Genomic DNA, 22118 nt, shown 5'->3' with positions numbered 1-22118 from the left:
AAGCAAAGTTGTACGCTCATGTAACTTAAATAAATCTCCCGGTATTCATAAAAATAGATTTCTGTAAACAGCTTCAGTTTCAGACGTAAACAGCTTATACGAGTAGAATAGTATATTGTGCAACAAGTGGGGAAAGTCCAACTTTTCTCGCGAGTGTGGAAGTTTGTGGCACGAGCCTGAAATGCGAGCAGTTGTACATACTTTTGAAATTGAGTAAGCTATGAAGAATACGCTACTTTCCATAGCAGTTGTAGGAAAACGAAGTTATCCGTTAGTCTCATGAGGAAATAATAGTTTTTCACATAGTTTTGAAATTGAGTAAGCTATGAAGAATACGCTACTTTTCATAGCAGTTGTAGAAAAACGAAGTTCTCCATTAGTCTCATGAGGAAATAATAGTTTTTCACATAGTTTCGAAATTGAGCTATGAAGAATACGCTACTTTCTATAGCAGGTGTAGGAAAACGAAGTTCTCCGTTGGTCTCATGAGGAAAGAATAGTTTTTCACATAGTTTTGAAATTGAGTAAGCTATGAAGAATACGCTACGTTCCATAGCAGGTGTAGGAAAACGAAGTTCTCCGTTAGTCTCATGAGGGAAGAATAGTTTTTCACATAGTTTTGAAATTGAGTAAGCTATGAAGAATACGCTACTTTCCATAGCAGTTGTAGGAAAATAAAGTTTTCCGTTAGTCTCATGAGGAAAGAATAGTTTTTCACATGAAGGATCGATAGGAAATTCTGACCCAACCTTCGTAACCGTAACTATCGTAATTCCTCACAGTTCCAGTCGTTGGAACCCACGTTCATCATTCTATAACGAGCTGTTGCATTAGGAATGAAAAGTCGTCGCATTTGCATCTGTCAAGGTCCCTGCTCCGAAATTTAATGGACAAGAGGACATGCAGTCTAGCCGATTCACCGATCGTTGAAATGTTCATTACCGTCATGATATATTGAACGAAATTGACGTAAACTGCAGGCCATCATTAATAATCATGAGCCTTTGCTGCAATTGACGAGAAGAACTGCCTTGGAGAAAAACTGAATTTCCTCGTTGTTTTATTGATAAGATATCCATACACCTACATAATTTCGTCAATTTGTATTTGAATTATTTATCAGCTTATTGTACAGTCACTAATTCCAGTTCATTATCAGAAATGTATCCCAGGGATAGCTTCGTTTAGTATTATTCGAATTCATGGTTCATTCACTTATATCAACCTATACTAGATACGATACCTTTCTATCTCCTTTCTACTCTGTTGAATGATTTTAATGTTGTTATTTACATGTCATTGATGAGATGTAGGTATTACTTTCGAATTATTCATCAATGGAATGGAATTATGAAATGGTTGTTTATATTTGGCACGATAGTATTGTCTTGGATAAGAGTTGAACTTTTGGTTCACGTAAGTTAAAATTATAGCGCATTCGGTATTTTGTGACGCTATAGATAGAAGATAATATTATTTGTGAGATTCGAGATTATTCAAATATTAAAGCACTCAGTTACATATTAGAGAAATTATCCTTCAATAAGACGCCCGAAGGATTCTTGTGATTATCAATGCCCTCAATCTTCGGGTTATGTAATTCACAAATCACCGAGGTTGCAAAATGGCGAATGCGCATAATTTTTATATATCGTTTCTCTTATTCCAGTGGCGTACCCAGACATAAATAAGCCTTGGGGGGAAAAATATATTGGTTAGGTATTCGTTTTCAATGTCCTTCTAATTTACAGACACATCTTGAGATTGATTTTACCTGTCAAAGTGTGAACTGTTGTATTCAAAGACAAAAAACTTGAAGAACCGCCTGCATCAATTTTCCTTCTTTTGAAGAAGTTTTCCAAAAAAACCTTGCTTACTCATAATTTTGATTCGTTTCGAGTTCATGTAACACACATTCAGAGTTAAACATGGAATAGAATAAAGAATATAATAAAAAAAAATCACGTCATCCACCTCAAGCTAATCAACAGAATATACTTAACCTACTGTCCATCTTTGTGAGTGAAAATGTTAACACAGTAAGTAATGGAATCCAAAGTGCCGTCAAAGAGCTTTTACTCAAGAATCTCATTAATTTTTACGCGATTGTTCATCATCAATTTGGCACTTGTGAACCGTATGTAAATAATGATTGTGCAAACGACAGATCGAACCCTTTGATATAACCGCTGGTTTATGAATTCGTTGATTCAATTTTTGAACGATTAAATCATTGAGCTTTACACCCCCCCGCCCCTTGGGTACGTCACTGTCTTATTCTGTGACAAATCCGTTCATTCTGGCAGATCTTGTGGAACAAAATTCAGACTAGAAGCTTTCAGTGAAAAATATTATTTTCTGATCACCCCTCTAGAGTCGCCAGTGATCAGAACCATGAAAAATTCAAGGGGTGTATGAAAAAAAAACTAATATTACAGTTAAACAAATTCCACATATACTTCATCTCGAAACATTAACAAAAATAAAAATAAATTCTGAGAGGGAATTGTTAAAACACATAGGGGAGGGTGAGGCACCTTAATAATTAACGAGGTATTAACTTCCTAAAACATGCGAATAAAACAATGTTTGTTGATTGAAACTCAACTGTAGATACTTATTCAACACACAAAATAATAATTGTTAGGTGAGAATTTCTAACATGAAGAAAAAACGTCAAATGCCTCACTTGCCCCATATCGTGGGGGTCCTTCTACTCTTCGTTCATCGAGGCACTATATTAATACACATTATTCATTCTCCATGAGAATTGTCTCAATTTATTTCGTTACATTGTGTTTTTTCTTCATCTGGTGGTTTTCCCTTAAAAAAATTTTTGTCCTCAGAGTTTATTCTCTTTTCCTCATTTTTATTCGAAGACTTACTTTCCTCAATGTGTCATAAGAAGTGAAATTAATGTTTTGCAAAGTACGCTTATGTTTGCCAACGTTCTAAATATCAAGCCTAATTACATTAGTTCGATGTTATTTGATGTATTCTATGAAATATTTAGAATTTTCCTAAAAATTATGAAAAATCCTTGTTTAATTCACCTGAAATATAACAAGACAAAAGTTATATCACGATAAATCTTCATGTCTACTTGAGTTTCACTATTTTTCATGAAGTTTCTCATTGAAACCACGAGGTAATTGATTCACTCGTGAACTGTATTCATTTTTGTCGGATATATTGCCGGTCAAGGAAAATATTGCGAAAGACGCAACTAGCGTCAACATCTACTAGCTACAATTATAGTCGTTTGACCATTTGGATACCAATCGGGATAGTGTCCTTGTCGAAAAATCTGATCGAACTTGTAATAAAGATAATATTCCCGCTAAATTATTTAAAAAAAAAGCGAAGGACGTCTATTTGGTGTTTTTATGACTGGGACAGGATGCAGATTGCCGTGGAAATGACTGTTTTTGTATGGAACCCCAAACGGTAATTTAATAAAAAGTTGATATGACCGCTCACTGATTGACGGCTATTCGACGAAATGATATTCGGCCGGTGCAATTTACGTCCATAAAATTCAGATGCGTGTGATGTGGAATATGTTTTACTGCCAAATTAATAGGTTGGGAATTTGCTTGATTAATTATTGCTTCGGTAACCTTCCAATTGATGATCCCCATTACCAATACTAGCGGTATTGCCGGGTAATTGAGAAATGGAATTTGTGGTATGGTTCCTGCTGCTACATCGAACCTTTTTTTTCGATTTCATTCAGTCATTTATGTAGGGTTTTTTATATAGTTGTCTAGGGGTTATATAAAAAGGCTACATTTTGGGGGCTCAACCGGGATCGAAAAACTAGAAAAACCCTTTCATCAAGAAGAAGGAAACCCTCATTTCATCCGGGATAAAAGAAGAAGGAAACCCTCACCTCGTCCGGGACCGAAGAAGAAGGAAGCCCTATCTACATTGTCCGGGATAAAAGTGAAAAAACCTTTTCATCGACGGGATAGAAGAAGAAAACCCCTACATTGTCCGGGATAGAAGAAGAGAGCCAAATATTTTGAAGAATCATTTGGAGAAGACATCGAAATCGACGTAGAAGTGTCCAGAATTTGCAATGAGGAAGAATTGCCAGTGAGTCAATCAACAATTGGGAATACGGAAGAAGCCAGTACCAGAGGTGTAGACGAGAGAGTTTCGATCCAGTAGACGAAAGGACCGAAACGAGATCAATTTTCCGCAGTAATCAGAGGATGAATGGTAAAATTGTATGCAGACTTTCAAGGTAGGACGTTTATCTTTCCAATTTCCATATTGAGAGGCTTGTTGAAGAAGACGACCAAAGAAGAGACTTTATATTTGTTTTTTTTTTTAATATTTTTGAATTTTGAAATTGCATTTGAACATTGTCGATATTTTATATAAAAAATAGTTAAGTTCCGGCGGCCTTTTATATAAACCCCTAGACAACAATATAAGAACCCTATGTTATTTTCGAATTTAGAGCCGGGAATGCACTCAAGCCAACAGTTTCAACCTGTTAATGACAACCCGTCCTCAAATTCGATTTTGCCTGTCTGTCCGGCCGCCGTAAAAACCATAACTCTCGAACGTAGGTTTGGATTTCGAATGCCGCGGTTAAATTCGTTATTGAGCAAAATCTGACTTGGAGTTCCCTAAACATGGCCGATCGAAATATTGTATTTCTGGTAATTTTCAAAATTACCATTTTCAGATCCGTCACTAGCCAAACTGCCGCCCTAATAGAAGTCAACTTTGCAGAATGCAAAAATTAATATTGGGTAATCGGAGCTTCTACCGAAAGATTATTCATTAACAAAAAAACCAAATAATTTCAGGAACCTTTGTCCCTCATATTTATCGCTTCATTGCATACCCGTTCTCTCATATTTTGAGTACTAGAGACATTTGCTCTAGTTCGCTGAAAATAACTTTTTCCAATCGCCTCACAATGTTTTTCCAGAAGAAACAAATCCTGAAAAATTCACCCTAATTCTCATAATTCTCTTTTCACATGTATGCACAAAATGATTTGTGTAAAACTGTGATATATCTATAAATATGTTTATAAATGCCAATTATATATAGGTAATATGAAGTGTAAGAAAAATTCTTGAAAAATAGTATATTCTAAAACAAGTTGCAGAATAGGCTCGTATTCTTCTTAACTGTCATGAGTACGGAATTTCGAATATCAGTGTTGGAATTGTCTTCTGCATCGAGCATTAGACGATATTTTCACTATTTCAGTCAAGTTTTCTGAATTATTGTCGAAATTCGATGAAAATTTCAGATTATACGTCCTAGTGATTTTTGCATTGTATCTTGGCAGTTGGTGTGACTGTTACGAATATTGTCAGATTACGGAATTTGAATCGTACGTTTTGAATTTTGAAATAATTTATAATTATGATTAATATTGTGAATACTGCCTGATGAAATTGATTTAACACCACTAGAATTAAGAGAAATTGCAAATCATTTCTATATATCCAAATCATATTATATTGACAACTGACGTATGTTGAAATTTGATAGGATCGGAAGTCAGTTTAGACAACCACAAAACTAAAAATATAACTCAAAACAATGAACTCATTACGATACTGAAATAGAGAAAAGTTATTACTATTATTATTAAGACTTACTTTCATCAACTTAATTTGAAATCCTCAATTTCAAAGGTAAATTGAAGCAGTCAGAATATGATATCACTCACTTTGCATTTACAAACAATCAAAAATTATTATAATTGATTATGGTATGAAATAAAAACACCGCTTATCTTTTTTAGACTGATAAGATGGAAATAGTGAAATAAAATTGGTACTCTAACGAATCAGAATTCTGATTGAATAATTGAAAAATATTCCTGAAACTTCAAGGAGCTAATCCACAAACGGAATAAAAGCCAGCAAAGTATATCAAAGAGAAAGCCGACAAGCCTGATGAGTGCTTGAGTTTTAGTCAATATCTTGTAAAAAGTACTATGAGAGGGATTACGCTTCATTTGAGATATTTAGTAGTATAATGCATAATGCGGCGCCTTTGATGGTTTTTTTATGTTGGATTTGTCTGTAATCCTTCCGGTTGTTTCTGACTGAATTACATTCTCATTCAAGCTTCAAATGCCGCACCTGAATTTTGGCGCCCTAGGCGATCTCCTAGCGACAGCCCTGACCATTTCAATCGAAATAAAATGTTGAATTCGTTTATGAAATAACAAATTTTCTAATTGATTGTTTCATGAGATGCATTCATTGAGAATTCAAGAAGAATATCGATGAAAAATTACTCAATATTTCCCTGACTATAAAACCGACAAAATTGAGATTTTCGAGTTAGATATAAAGTACCGATTTCAAGTTGATCACATCATAAGAACCATAGAAAATTGAAGAATAAAAAAAAATTTTATCGGCCACATTCACAGAACTCAACGGCGTCATCCCAGATTCGAATATAATCAGTAAATTTCAAGTTTCTAGGTTTTTACGTTCGAAAATTATAGTCTGAGGCGTATTTGTGACCGCATTCGTCATCAGTATATCGAACTTCATTGTTTGAGTCCATTTTGGCTCAAAATTCTAAAATAACAGAAAATGTGTTGAAATGATTAAGCAATCTGTTTGAAGAATTAACAGTTGCCTAATTTTTATTATAATAAATCATTTTTGTTAAAAATATCATAGGAACTCAATGAACTCTATTATAGAGGAGTGTTTTATGATAGGTATAGTTATTTATAATACAAGTGCAGAAGGCATTGATATTCTTCCACGAGTTTCAAGTCAAGCTCAAGTTAAGTAGTAGTTTTTCAATCTCAAGTAGAGTATTCATTCCTCAAGTACTTGAATCAAATCAAGCTACTTGATTTTTAGCACTTTTATTGTGTAGTGTCACATCAATCAAGAAATTAAAAATGAGAAGGAACCTTGCAAAAAACACTTTTTTTATTAAACTTATTGTATAAAAAAACCGAAAATATCAACTTTTTTTTAAATAAAAACCTAAATTAAATCAATATAAATCATAACGAAATAAAAAATTATAAAAAATTAAGTTTCTTAACATTGAGAAAACTCCAGGCTTTGTTTGATATCATAATTTTCCATCCAGGATCTAAGACACATGAGGCATCTTATAGATTTATCGCCCAACCTATTGCGGATTTTTGTAACTGTAAGGCAGCTCTAGAAAATTGTCTTTCATCTGAAAATGTTGGCGTCGATAAAAATCCTTGGCTATTTGGCCAAGTTCGGAAAGATATTTCTATTTTGGTACTCCGAACTTTCCGCCACGGCTTTATCTGTCAATTCATCAATTTGCCTTGAAGAAATCAGTTCTGCCAACCAACATTTTTCAATGCAAAAATCACTAAAATATATTAATGGAAATATTTCATTAATTTCAATGAAAATGCAATTAATTAGAGAAAATAATGTATAATACTCGTACAGAAGGCTCATTCTACCACTCGTTCATTCCAAAACTCGCCACTTCGTGGCTCGTTTTTGAATTTTGAACTCGTGGAAGAATATCAATGCCTTCTGCACTTGTATTATAAATAACTATTCTGAAACTACCAAAATCTACCGATAATTTCATAGAAATGTGAGAAAACTACTAATGATGTCACTGGCGAATGCTTCACTCTCCCGGCGCTCGAGGAATCCCCTTAATCAGTCTAAGCGCGCACGAGATTGCAAAAATAAATGCCGTGCGATGCGTGCATATCAAGGTCAAGTAATATCAACTAGCTTGATATCTAGTCAAGCAATAAATATCTAAAATCAAGTCAAGCCAAGCTCAAGTATGTTTTTTTCATGAGCTTGATTTTCGAGTCAAGTATCATAGTTTGTTTAAATGTCAAGCTACTTTTGTTCTAAAAGATGTGGCAGAATGAACGGATCAGTCACAGAATAAGAGAAATAACTATTCAGAACTCGTCACTTATCTATCGCCCACTTTTACTACGTTACTCTATGTTCCGATTACAATCCAGTTGCTCGAATAAGAAGTCTCACAATCGCACACAGATTTAAAGGGACATAGAGCCCAATCAAGAGCATTTTAATGGCTTCAGATTGGATTCGCCCATATAGCAGTCGAGCGAGTGCCAATTTAATTGGCATCATTGTTTGAACGATCGTTGTTTCTCGCATCGTAATTCGCCTAATTGCTCCTTCATGTCGATATTCACTGGCAACCAGATGAATCTAAGGTCTTCTTATCTTCTCGGAAACCCTGAGTAGTACTATATGGGGCGGTGAAGGGGCGGCGCTTGCGAATGAATGGGAACCGTCTCCCTAGCAACCACAACGCACTAGGCTGCATTGATTTTCGGCTGAATTTCAGACCCAGTTCTACACCGCTCCCATTCATTTCTTCGGCTACTCTACCTTTCGCGTCAGTAGCGTAGTAGGGCGGTGGGACTGACCTCCTTAGGAAATGCCGAAGATGTTGTCCATATTTCAAACGATGGATCCTAATTTCTATTCTTAATGTGTGAAAAAACAATGTTTAAGGGTGTATCGGGTGTCCCAAATTCAATCGTCGAGGAAATCTCGGAATCCTCTTGAGCTAGAAAAAAATTAATATTTTTTTTCCAAAAATATATACAGGGTAGTTCACCGAAAAACATTGACATATAAAAGATCATATAATTTTTAGCAAAAAAGCATTATGGGAACATGTCCGATTCCTAACATTCTTGGAAATAAATGACTTCGAAAGACTCTTCATTCTTTTGATATGATTGATTAATACCAAAAAAGTATGCTTAGAAACCAACGTAAATACTCTGGTCAGTTCACTGACGCGCGTAAGTACGTTCCTCTAATTCTGTGGTTATTCCGTTCATTCTTCCAAATCTGTTAGAACAAAATCGTGCGAGAATATATCAGAAACGCACAGTTTTCATGGTTATATTTTATTATTATATGTTGGTACTGCGAACTTTCCGCCACGATATTTATCTGTCAATTCATCAATTTGCCTTAAAGAAATCATTTCTGCCAACCAACATTTTTCAATGCAAAAATCACTAAATGATATTTATGGAAATATTTCATTAATTTCAACAAAAATGCTATTAATTAGAGAAAATAATGTATAATACTCGTTCAGAAGGCTCATTCTACCACTCATTCATTCAAAAACTCGCCACTTCGTGGCTCGTTTTTGAATTTTGAACTCGTGGAAGAATATCAATGCCTTCTGCACTTGTATTATAAATAACTATTCCATTGTAATAACTATAAGTAAATATTATATCGGCATGCTCTCCTGTCCATTTTAAGGTGTAACTTATCATCTTAGTTTGCTATAATTTTGCTGTAACTGAACACGACAATAATTAGAATACCTACTGAACTGACTGCCGCTTGTTTGTTTGTTAAAACAAATCGTATCAATAGACATGAATAGGGATTCACGGCTTGGCTTGATTTTCAGGTCGAGTTCAAGTCAAGTAGTAGTTTTTCAATCTCAAGTCGAGTAAGTATTTATTTATCAATTACTTGAATCATATCAAGCTACTTGATTTTTAGCAGTTTTATTGTGTAGTGTCACAACAATGAAAAAATGATGAAATCAACTTTTTCGAAATAGAAACATAAATTGAATCACTATAAATCATAACAAAATGAAAAATAATGAAAAAATGAAGTTTTTCAATATTGAAAAACCACCAGACTTTGTTTGATTTCATAATTTTCCATCCAGAATCCTAGACACATGAAGCATCTTATAGATTTGTCCCCTAACCTATTGCGGGTTTTTGTGACTGTAAGAACAGCTCTGGAAAATTGTCTTTCAACAGGAGCTGAAGATGCTGGCGTTGATAAAAAATCCTTGGCCATATTGGCCAAGTTTGGAAATATATTTCTGAAACTACCAAAATCTACCAATAAATTTCATGGAAATGTGAGAAAACTACTAATATCGTCAAACTGGCGAATGCTTCAGTCTCTCGGCGCTCGAAGAATACTCTTATTCATTCTGAGTACACACGAGATTGCAGAAATATATGGCGTTTATATCAAGTCGAGCAACAAATATCTAAAATCAAGTCAAGCAAGTATGTAATTTTTCATGAGCTTGATTTTCAAGTCAAGTAGTTGGTTAAAATGTCAAGCTTGATGGATCCCTAGACCAGAATGAATGTTTTGAAATCAATTATTTATTTCATAAGGATTTGAATGAATCATTATTATTCTTTCAGAATACAATGAAACCTTCGAAATAGAATATCAAAAATTCTTTGGTAAACAGTAAAGGGATTGTTTTGACAGCCATTCAATTGCAGTCGCCATGCCGTTGCTAAATAAAAAGTACCTACTATAAAAACTTTCTATAGCCATACTGACAATAAATTTTCAGAAGTCTCAGGAGGAAAACGTTTTCATTTCCATCCTCAGTTATTCTGCACAATTCTGACAGTTCTATACTAAAGGGTGGAGTCACTCATCCAGGATTTTTATAAACATTCGGATCTCTCACAAAAGTCACGTTTTAATGGAGTGAAGGAGCTTCATTCATGTCAATTCATGTGCTGGGACGAAGAGATAAAGCACTCTCGTAATCCACATCTGGCCCAGGGAAGAGTTGGGTAGACCGGCCAAAGTCAGTGGCAGGGGATGAAAATATTGCCCTGAGATACAATCTGGTTTCAGGACCATAGAAAATTCGATCAGAATATAGAAAAAATGAAGACCCTCATCTCATTTATTGATATCCTAATTGCACCTTAATGATCGAGTGCTCAAATTTTCACTTAAATGATTTCCTCATAATTGTATGTAATGAGTCTATCTTTGTTGATACAAATTTCATTTGAACCTGTTTATATTTCTCTTGAAGGTATAATCTATTTTGTTAAGGATTTCGCGTATATAATAAGACTAAATTAGAGTAAAGATATATCAGAATTAATTCAAAATATAGAAAATATCAGTATTGTTTATTGTTTTGGTAACACCACTGTTGATAAATAAATATATCTACTTATATACTTTTTCATTATCATTTGTCTAGGAATTATTCGATAAAACTAGCCTACGTCTTCTTCTATATACGAAGTAAACAAGTTTTAATTCTATATTTGGAATTTATATATTCCATACAGTGTTTATGAATAACCAGTATGGAAAATTGTGTATTATTTACGTCTCACTTTTAAGTACCACACCAAATATGGTACGAAATTATGTTTCTATTTTTAACACTAAATATTCCAACATATTAAAAAAAAATCTATAATAAATAGCAATATAACAAAGTTAGAACCGGGATTCGAATCCGGAGTCATTCCTTTCGATATCAGAGAAAAAAGTAAAATATTCATAACTGAAAAACTATACTGTTTAAGACTTGGCGTTGAATCAAATTTCAAATCAAATTTATTCTGATTCTGAATGTTAGTTATTTTCTTAACATGTGCGGAAAATGAAACTTTTCCGCATGCCACTGCTGTTAACCCGAAGTTTGAGAGAATTTCTGTTATTGATATCTTAATTTTTTTGCCATCAATATTTATGATTCGAGTTTTCAAACTATGTATGTCATACGAATAGCTCTTTTAGATTTCAAGGATTTCTAGTCAGTCAAAATTTATCCCTAATGGTTTTTTTTTAGGTACAGTTTGGATAGTAGGTAGATTCACGCTCAAAACCATCCCACATCAAGAACAAAGATTTATTGATTATATTGTTGTATGTATATGGAACTTTTTTTTCTTATAGTTAAGGGTATCCTACAGTTACAGCTAAACGTAAATTGAACTTTATCTGGAGAGTCATTCTCTGTCTTACTATCCGTTCTAAATTTATACAGTACTCTACAATTAATATTAATTCAGAATATACTATTATTCAACATCTTCTTTTGTGCTGACTATAACTTCCAGCAAGAAAGAATTTGACCATTATCTCTATTCCTCCAACTTCCTAGACAAATGGTAGAAGTATGCAATCATTAAATTTTCAGATCGAGAGATCGTCTTCTTTTTTTGGCAATAATCCATGAAATGTTTGCAAGGACATTCATAGTTTTCCTTGTATTTTTTCAGCAACAAATTCAAGATCATTTTCAGCAGCATTCTCCAACTCTGATGGTGTCCTGCACGTCTGAACTTCATTATCATTACTGTCCATTTGAATTATTTTTGATTGTTAGCAACAATTGTTTCGCCACACTGCAGCTGATGAAGCCACACGAAATATTTGAAACTGTCATTTTTCAGAAACGCCCTATAACGAATCAAGATATCTATGATCTGCTTTATGATATCTGATAGTTTCGAAAAAGTGCTTGGGGATCCTTGAAGATTTTTTTTAAGTGTTATAGTTTTCGAGATGCTTTTAGTGAGCATCGAATTTGGGACACCTTGTACTATTTACTTGCCCGATTTCAATGGTACTATTTGGAAAATAATCAACCTGTATTAAATAGGTAACAACAAGAATGATGAAGTTGTTTATTCTAAAATTAGCAGACTAAGAGCTTAATGATTAAAGAATATGGACTGAGCCTATACCATGCCTAGAAAAAATGTTGAGTTCACCAGCTCCTGTTATTAAAGAAAAAGCGAGATAACAAAAAATCTGAAATAAAACCAAAAGTGATTGAAATATTCAACAAATCACTGAATGCTTTCATTTCAGTCAATTATATTATAATAATATTATATTCTTCTTCTTTTTCATAATATTATATGGAATAATCTGTATAGTACTCTACTTTTACCTACTCCATAAACCTCAATCATTGTTCATGACTGTCAACATTATGTTTTGCCTTTTACATAACATCTTACAAACCGCAAAACTTGAAAAACGTCCAATACTGCTCCATCTCACGTCAGTCAACCAGTTTATGTATCCAAGATAATTTTATCGATGGTGAATGAATCACTGAGTAGCTGCCCTTGACAGTGACCGTCCTAAAATAAACTTCAAAGGAGAAAATTCCCGTCCTACAGATACGATACGTTGCACAATAAAACCTCACGATTAAACCACGTTGAAAATAAACGCGTTACTCAACAACCGAATTGATCGATTATAAAACATATAATGTGTCGATAACCACAACCAGCATTGCTAACACAATGAAGATGAGGAATGGACAGCCGAGAAAATATACTCGTTTAAAAATGTATTTAGTGGCCTTCAAGCGATTGCGTTTTTGCAGACTTCTGAATTAACAACAGGGATGTTGCGTCATATAATAAAATCAAATGAATTTAGGTTTTCCACATTAAAATTTTAAAATAGCATTTTCATGAACTTATTTCTCGAATTCTGTTTTTGGTTGAATCGATCAACTATAATTCTATTAAATTGGGATAATGAAACACCGGATTTCTTAATTAATATATTGAATTTGGCTGTACAAGTTATGTATTTACAAGGTAACAGCTACGAGCGTACTGAATATTGTACCCCGATTTCCTGGGGATGTTAAGCATCGCTTGGATTTTGCATACCAAAGCGCAATCCAAGTCCCTGATTGGTCCACGTCTTCATTCCTTGCCCTTAGATGTGACTTCAGGATGACCATATGTAGCGCCAATGTAGCGCCAATGTGGCGCCAAGGATGTTCCTGTTCTATTTTTAGCCCTCGCTGTACCTGCTGGGGTTGGTTTTTCGACCTAAATGCGTATCTCTGAATATTTAACTGCACGTAAAGTTTGTGTGAAATTCACTTGACGCAACAAATTCAATTCAATGAAATTGATTTAAATTGTGTTAATTCTTATCGACTAGCACGTTACTGCAAACGCCAATCAGAGCAATTTGATGTCATAGCACTGAAACGTTTAGAACATAGACAAACTAATATTATCTAGAACTAGATTATCTAGTGTTTAGAACGTCAGATGATATAATCAAACCGACTTGACTGTCAATATGAGCTGATATTGACAGACCGTTAGCACGTGGTGATCATAGATGAACTAGTTAGTTCGTCTATGGTGGTGAATCTTTTATGCAGTGACGTCACCATAATACCGTGACAGAATGGAGAGTTTCAGCGTGAACTTTGGCATCTTTTTTATTTACGTATTTTTTATTGATACTTTCTATATTTTTCCATAAAAAATATTTTTTTCGTGTTTAATTTGTAAATAAGCCCTATAGGCACAAAAAATACACACATTAATTAAAAACAAAAAAAAATACCTTATTTTCAACTTTTTTCAATCAATTCCTACTTGTCACCTCAAAATTCGTTATTATTATTTTTATTATTAATTATTATTAAAGAATGCATCTCTATTCTAAACCATCAACCTTTTATTGGAAACAATTTTCCAAAAGATGTTTAATTTTCAAGATTTTTGACTGATTCAACTTGAGAAATCACCTGATATATTAAATGACAAAACGAAAGCTCTGCGAAATCAAGTTCCAATTATCTATTGTATAATCAGTACTCATATCACCCATATATTACTCTGTCGAGTTAACACTATAATACACAAGGTTAGGGTTCATTTCGAATAATAATCATTCGAAGACCTTAAAATTTTAAAAAGTGTGCCAAAATTACAATATTCCGACTAGGCATTGCACTTCCTATAGCACTCAATGCATATAATCAATGAATAATAAGCTGAAATATAAGTACTATGCAATAGGTACAGGGTTGGAAAAGGTCATATTCTTCGATTATTTTCCACGAGCAAAGTTATTGCACTCAATCTCCAGTGTATAAAACCCTTCCCACTTCATGTGCTGCGTCAGTGCAAGGTCAAGCTAATACTCCGGAGTAAATGTTATCTGGTATACGTATACACAAGTACACGCTAATATGTAATTGAATCTCGAGTCTAGTTTGATCAGCTGTTTCACAAGCTCTTCCTGTTGCTTATTTTTTCAATTATTTCTGTACGGTGGGATAAAAATTACTTCAGATGCGGATTTGCTCCTTAGGCAAATGAAATGAAATGTTACAATATGAAAAATATGATATTGTAACTTTGAAAAATTCAAATCGGAAAGATACCGAAAAACATGGAAATTTTTGAGTCAAAGAATTACATATCGGGATTTGTCTTAGCATTTTATTGACATTTATCATATCAGAAACAGATGTATCAATAAGTGTGCATAATTCAAATGTTGGTTTCGGTTTTCTTAGAGAAGTTATTTCTGCCTCACTTATCACTTTTTACCACAGTTACAAATACAGCGTTAGAGCTACCAGTTACACAAAAATTTACATTTTTAAAGAGTATCTGAAGTTACTTTTTTTTTCAGCTTATGTAACACAAAAGGTAGAAGCTAAGATAACTGTTAAACGCCATCAAAATATTAGTCGATTTGTGTCTGCGTCATAAAGTTATTTTTCATTAAATATGTCAGCTTGCCAGCCAAATTCTCGTCATTTGCTGGAGGTTTTGATTTTCTGCTATAATCTGAAGAAATCTTCGGCTTAGGCTCATCGAATGCTCTCAAATATCTATGGTGAGGCCGCAATTAATGAAAAAACGTGCCAAGAGTGGTTTCAACGCTTCAAGAACGGTTATTTTGACGTCGAAGACCTGCATGGCGGTGGAAGAGAGAAGGTTTTTGGAAGATGCAGAGTAGAAGGCATTACTTGATCAAGACTCGTGTCAAACGCAACAAGAATTGGCAGAATCATTGGGAATAACGCAACAAGCCATTTCAAAACGCCTGTTAGTCATGGGAATGATTCGGGAACAAGGAAATTGGGTGCCGTACGAGTTGAAACCGAGAGATGTTGAACGGCGTTTGTTGTGTGTTGCTGTGCTTGCGAACAACTGCTTGCAAGGCAGAGACGGAAGATATTTCTGCATCGCATTGTGACTGCAGACGAAATATAGGTTCATTACGGCAATCCCAAGCGCAGAAAATCATGGGGATGTTCCGGCCATGCTCCACGTCAACGGCCAAACCGAATGTTCACGCTTCCAAGGTCATGCTCAGTATTTAGTGGGACCAGCTCGGCGTAGTGTATTATAGTTTGTTAAAACCGAATGAAACAATCACAGGTAATCGTTATCGAACGCAATTAATGCGTTCGAGCCGAGCATTGAAAAAAACGGCCGCAATACAACGAGACATGATAAAGTGATTTTACAGCATGACAATGGTCGACCCCATGTTACGAAAGTGGTCAAGACATACTGGGAAACGTTGAAATGGAAGTCCTTCCCCAGATATAAATCCCTCGGGCTATCACTTGTTTCGATCAATGGCACTTCCGTTGTTAAGAAGAAGTAAAAAATTGGATCGATTCGTAGATAGTTTCAAAAGATGACCAGTTTCTTCAACGTGGGATTCGTACGCTGCCCGAAAGATGGGACAAAGTAGTGGCCAGCAATGGACAATACTTTGAATCATAAAAGTATAACCAGTTTTTTACAATAAAGCCTCGAATTTCGGGAAAAAACGGCGGTAGCAAAGTTGTATGTACTTTGCAGCATCTGAGATACTCTTTTGAGTTACAAGATTGGTGCAGTTTTTTTTGAACTGGTTACTTTTTGCCAAAAACTAAAAGGATCTAAAGTTGAAAGTTACTAAATCCCTACAAAGTAATGAAATGTAATTTTTCAAGCCTTATTCTCCTAGGCCTCTGCGAGACCTATCAGAAACTTAAAACTAACTAAATTCATTGACCACCAGTACCAGTATTTCACAACTTCTCCAATTGGAGACATGTTCAGGAAATTTCTCGAATACTTGTAGTATTTCGCGTGCGTAAACATTATTCGCTTCCAACGTTCGCGTTGTCATTCTTCATTCTTTTCAGGCCGAACCTGTCGCCGGTTATCGTACAAGCATGGCAACACGAGTGTCTATATTTAGAAAATCTTCGCGATAGCAACAGAGAAATGGGAGTAGACTCCGCCAATGTTTCAATTTATGCAAATCGGAGAGTCGTAGGCTTCATGCCTCACGGTTGTGTAATCGAACTAATTACACGTCAATTGATTCAGTCGCGTATTGGATAACTGCAGAGTAGATCTGTCAGTTATGGTCGGAATACGGGTGACTGCCAGAGAGCAGGTGCTTACTACATGGCTGCAATTACTACCGTTGTTGACTTTGTTAGGTATTTTAGGTTGTGACACCATGTAATCATTATCTAATTGCATGTGTTACATTTCCTATATATATTTTTGTTTCAGATTCATTTGTTGATATCCTGAAAAAATTAGTTCCATTTCATTCGTAAATTTAGGGAAATTATTATTGAGAATCCCCGTAAATTATTACGTAAAGATATAATAGTTACTCAAAAACTTATCGTTATAAGACACTGAAGGCGAAAACCTTGTCTCATTTTGCTCTATGGCTCGGGTTCTTTCAGAATGAGACAAAATAGCCTTTTTGACTATTCACTTACATTATTGACAAACATTTTCATTGTTCAGAGTTAGGAAATTCGCCTTCAACTAAGACTCCACCTGATAAGTCCCTAGGCCTATCCAGCAAAAACACATTTTTCTTAAAAATCCTACTTTATTCGTTAACACAGACACCTCCAAGAGTCATTCATCTGCACCAATGCTCCACTAACTCTTCAATACCTTTTCTGTAGAAATTTTGCTTTCGAAATAGGCTTCAACCTCGGCCATAATTTCTTCATTAGAGCAAAATATATATATATATAGTTAGCATACCACCATTCAACTGTTGTTGTCAATGGAGTAGAGTCTGACAACAATTATCAAGCAATTACTTTGTTTCCACAGAGTTTTTTCTCATTAATTTTAACAAATTTCCAAACAATAACAAACTAAACCTTTAATATCTCGATGCAGACTAAACACTTTGTTCTAAAATGTTGAAACGCATCTCCTGAAGCTTGGTACTAGGGAAACAATTTGCTTGATTTCAAGTCAAGCTCAACTCAAGTAGTAGTTTTTCAATCTCAAGTCAAGTATTTATTTATCGAGTACTTGAATTATATCGAGGTACTTCATTTTTAAATCACTATAAATCATGACCAAAATAAAAAATAATAAGAAAATGAAATTTCTCATTATTGAGAAAATTCCAGGCTTTGTTTGATTTCATAATTTTCCATTCAGGATCTGAGACACATGAGGCATCTTATAGATTTGTCACGTAATCTCGCGCCTAGCCTATTGCTGATTTTTGTAACTGTAAGAGCAGCTCTGGAAAATGGTCTTTCAACAGGAGCTGAAGATGCTGGCGTTGTTAAAAAATCCTTGGCTATTTTGGCCAAGTTCGGAAACTACCAAAATCTAACAATAGATTTTATAGAAAAGTGAGAAAACTATCAATAAAATCACACTGGCGAATGCTTCAGTCTCTCGGTGCTCGAGGAATCCCCTTATTTAGTCTAAGCGCGCACGAGATTGCTGAAATATATGCCGTGCGACGCGTGCATATCAAGCTCAAGTAATATCAAGTAGTTTGATATCAAGTCAAGCAATAAATATCCAAAATCAACTCAAGTCAAGTTCAAGTATGTAATTTTTCACGAGCTCCATTTTCAAGTCAAGTAGTTGGTTAAAATGTAAAGCTACTTGGCTTGATGAATCCCTACTTGGTAACAACGAAAAATAAAATTGGTATGGCACTGGTGGTGCCATCTGTGCGCCAGGAAGAGGACTTATTGACTGACGTGTTATTTTAGGCTCGTACCTGTCCCATTGAGAAATATTTTCGAAAGATCCTAAAAAAATTGTACTGCATTCACCTATAAGTTATTTTCCTCCATTCCTAAACGAAATCATAATCTTATATTATAATATACAGAATTATATGGTTGTTTAAATTGTTAATAACATCAATGCCAAAGAATATTGCATCAATTATAATACGCAAAACAAGAATTTGTGGTTTGTACTTGTACCTTATAATATGTGTTGTCTTATTATGCAGACAACGTAAAACCCAAGACCTTTCAGTTGTCATACGAGAACGTTACAGCACGTGGCATGATTATCTACGCTTTGAAGAATGCATCATCAGAACCACATCTGTTATCTTGATAACATTTTCAACAATAATTCGCATTCAATGCACAATCCAGATTTCGTGAGTTGATTCCGCGATAGTTTTATAGGTTAAAAAAGAATGTTATTATTACATATTGATATTTGAATAAAAACACCCCAAACTTCCTTCTTCCTCATTGAGAAGCAAACATCAATTTTTCGACTTTACTAAAATAAACACTTCAAATACAAAATTAAATTTATCAAATGTCATGTCAAATCGAACTTTGAATATGCACCTACCAGTGATTTCTTAGAAGTTATGGTATACCATTGTCTACTTTTTCCGTCTTTTCAATAAGGGTCGTCATCCTAATCAAAATAATATCAGATCCATACTGATGGACCGTATCATTATTAAAGAGAGAAAACGTCCCTGCAAGTTAGCCTTATATTTCAGATGAATTTGGGACTGAGACTCTACATTTTTCTGTAATTTTATATTTATGAATATATTATTTGTTTGTGCATGCTCAAATTACCAATAATACCAATCAACTTAACAATTATCTACTTTGTGTAAATATATTTTCGGTAACTATTATTCAACCTCTGATATAGTAGATTTATCACAAATATCAGTGTACATACATTGATTATTGAATAATAAATAAGTTTTTAATTTTCCGATTTCATTCACAAACCTTGAAACGGCTTGCTTGGTAACAAATTCAATCTCTATTTGTAGTTTCCGCAAAAGCTGGTAAAAGTCTTATCAGTAACAAATATACTCGAGCTAATAAAGATTGCTCTCTCTACTAGTTCCTTTGTAGGATTTCAATATGTCAGAGACTAAAATTCAACAGGTTTTGGTTAGTAATGTTCAATAGAAATTTCCTAGACATTTCATCTTCCTCACAAAATATTTGAAATAAATATCATTTTATGATACTTATTTAGAAACAGGTTTTGTCTGAATTCTAAATAAAAATATTCAGAATCATTAGGGAAAAATATTAAATGAAATAATAAAAAAAAATTATTTTATACTTATAATTTATGATCTTTATAAATTAAAATTCTTCAGTTTCAGACCTTGAACTTTATAAATTTTATTTCCGACCTAATAGGATCAACACCTTATATGGACACAGTATTTAGCACATTCCAATTGGTGGTAATTTTAGCGGGATTAGAAATTTTTTGGATTAAAAACGAATCTTACAAGCTGATTGCAGTGGAAAAAAAATTGTCAGAACAGAGACTAATGAGTTCAGCGATATAAACAACATTATATTCTGGGATTGATATCAACTGTCAGATCCAGTTGACAGTTGTATAGAGGCTTTTATGCCACGCGATTGACCTGGCAATTGATTGGACCGATATATTTCTGACATATTGATTGAATGATATTTTGGAGTCACTTGGATCACATCCAGAGGTTTAATATTTCTGCTCATGTTCACTCGGGTAAAACTACGAAAAATACGACTCCTCTATTCTTTTTCTTCACGACATTTTATAACCCAAATACCACCAAGAAACCTTATAATAATGTTCAAACTTGTATTTGTAGAATAACAGCATGAAGTTTAATATGAAATATGAAGTTTGGTTAATTTTTTTTACCTTTGGAATTCTTCAGGAGAATATATTTTTCAACCAACTCTAAACTTTCTTGTTTTGGGAAGTTTCAAATTGAAAAATTGATTGATACGAAAAAAGGAAAAAAATTAATAGTCACGAAAGTTTCTCAGTTATACATTTTTTAATATGAATTCAGGTTATGGAATGATTTACCTTGGGACCAAATAATGCAGCGTGATAATAATTTCACTCATTCATTTTACGTTGCTTCAATTTATCATTTGCATATTTTTCCCAGAACTTTATACAAAATCTATAAAAAAATTTCTCAAATATGGTTTCATTTCAATGTTAATAACTGATCTTTGCATGAAATTGTCTAGCTTCTATCAGAAGACACACCAATGCTTCTCGTCCGTTAATCAAAAATTTAATTGAATACAGGGTATTTCGATTTCAGTGTCAAAGTCAGCCATGATAAAAACCTCAAAACTGATTTTGTTCAAATGAGAGTCCATTATTTGGATTGGTCAGGTGGAATCTCCGTCAATACACATACTACTGTTCTAGAATGCTTATATCTCGAGATATATAAGTGAATTGGGGTGTGGTTGTTTTGAAACACAAATTCTAATTTTATGAATAGGTGTTTATTGATGCACAGATCACATACAAGTTGCACCAGCCTGACGCTTTTATATTGGGATGGAATTGAGTATATTGTATTAATTGGGTTTGTTTCGTTAGACTGTGTGTGGGTGGTTCGAGATTATTGTAGAAAACTGTCTCTTCGCATGGGGTGTTTTGTTGCCTGGGGTCGAACCTTCTCAAGTGGTAGGTACCTATTTCAGCGATATATTCGATGCGATGTTGCCAATCGCACAGTACTGAACATACCGGCGGCCTTGAAAGTATCCACTTTCAAAAACAAAAAATCACATGAAAATAATTGCATCAGGTCTGGTAAGATAGATTTACATAAAGTTTTCCTAATGCTAATAATAAATTAATGATAAAAAAGGAATAAAAAATTAAAAAATGGGTCTAGAGAGTCAATTCACTGGCAAGATGCTTATTTTGCAAATTGCTCTTTTCACAATTCCGTTCTTGGTACGGACACTAACAACACGAACAATATTGTCTGTTCCGGGATGCACAGAGGTGATTCTTCCCAAGGCCCACTGCTGAGGTGAGGAATTTTCATCACGGAGGAGTACGAGTCTGCCTATCAGCTCCTTGACTTCTTTCTTGAATTGCCACTTGTTTCTTTGATGGAGATTATGTAGGTAATCATTCCTCCATCTGGTCCAAAAACTTTGTACGAGTTTTTGCAAGTGCTGAAATCTATTGGAGTGATGAACCTTAGTGTCATCGACGTTGAGTTGAGGAGCGGCATTCAATGGTTCTCCGATGATTAAGTGTCCTGGAGTGATCGCCTCGAGGTCATTAGGGTCAGAGGATAAGGGATTGAGAGGATGCGAGTTTAGAGTAGTTTTTCAAAATTGATTTTTCAGCGAATCTAATAATGTATAATAATAATAATAATAATCTCAAACAATAAGTTATGACACGTATCATCTTAGAATAGTTTGAGAATCTT

General features: G+C 34.2%; 1 protein-coding gene across 2 annotated transcripts in view; it reads left to right on the top strand.

The window, feature by feature from the left end:
- LOC123673863 (rho GTPase-activating protein gacJ) overlaps positions 1-22118 on the top strand; it is a 143055-nt gene that overhangs the window by 62587 nt on the left and 58350 nt on the right. The gene's annotated exons all lie outside the window — the stretch shown is intronic.

Source organism: Harmonia axyridis, chromosome 2, assembly GCF_914767665.1.
Source record: "Harmonia axyridis chromosome 2, icHarAxyr1.1, whole genome shotgun sequence".
Lineage (NCBI taxonomy): Eukaryota > Metazoa > Arthropoda > Insecta > Coleoptera > Coccinellidae > Harmonia > Harmonia axyridis.
Note: the sequence above shows the minus strand (reverse complement) of the source record. Positions and strands in the feature narration are given on the sequence as shown.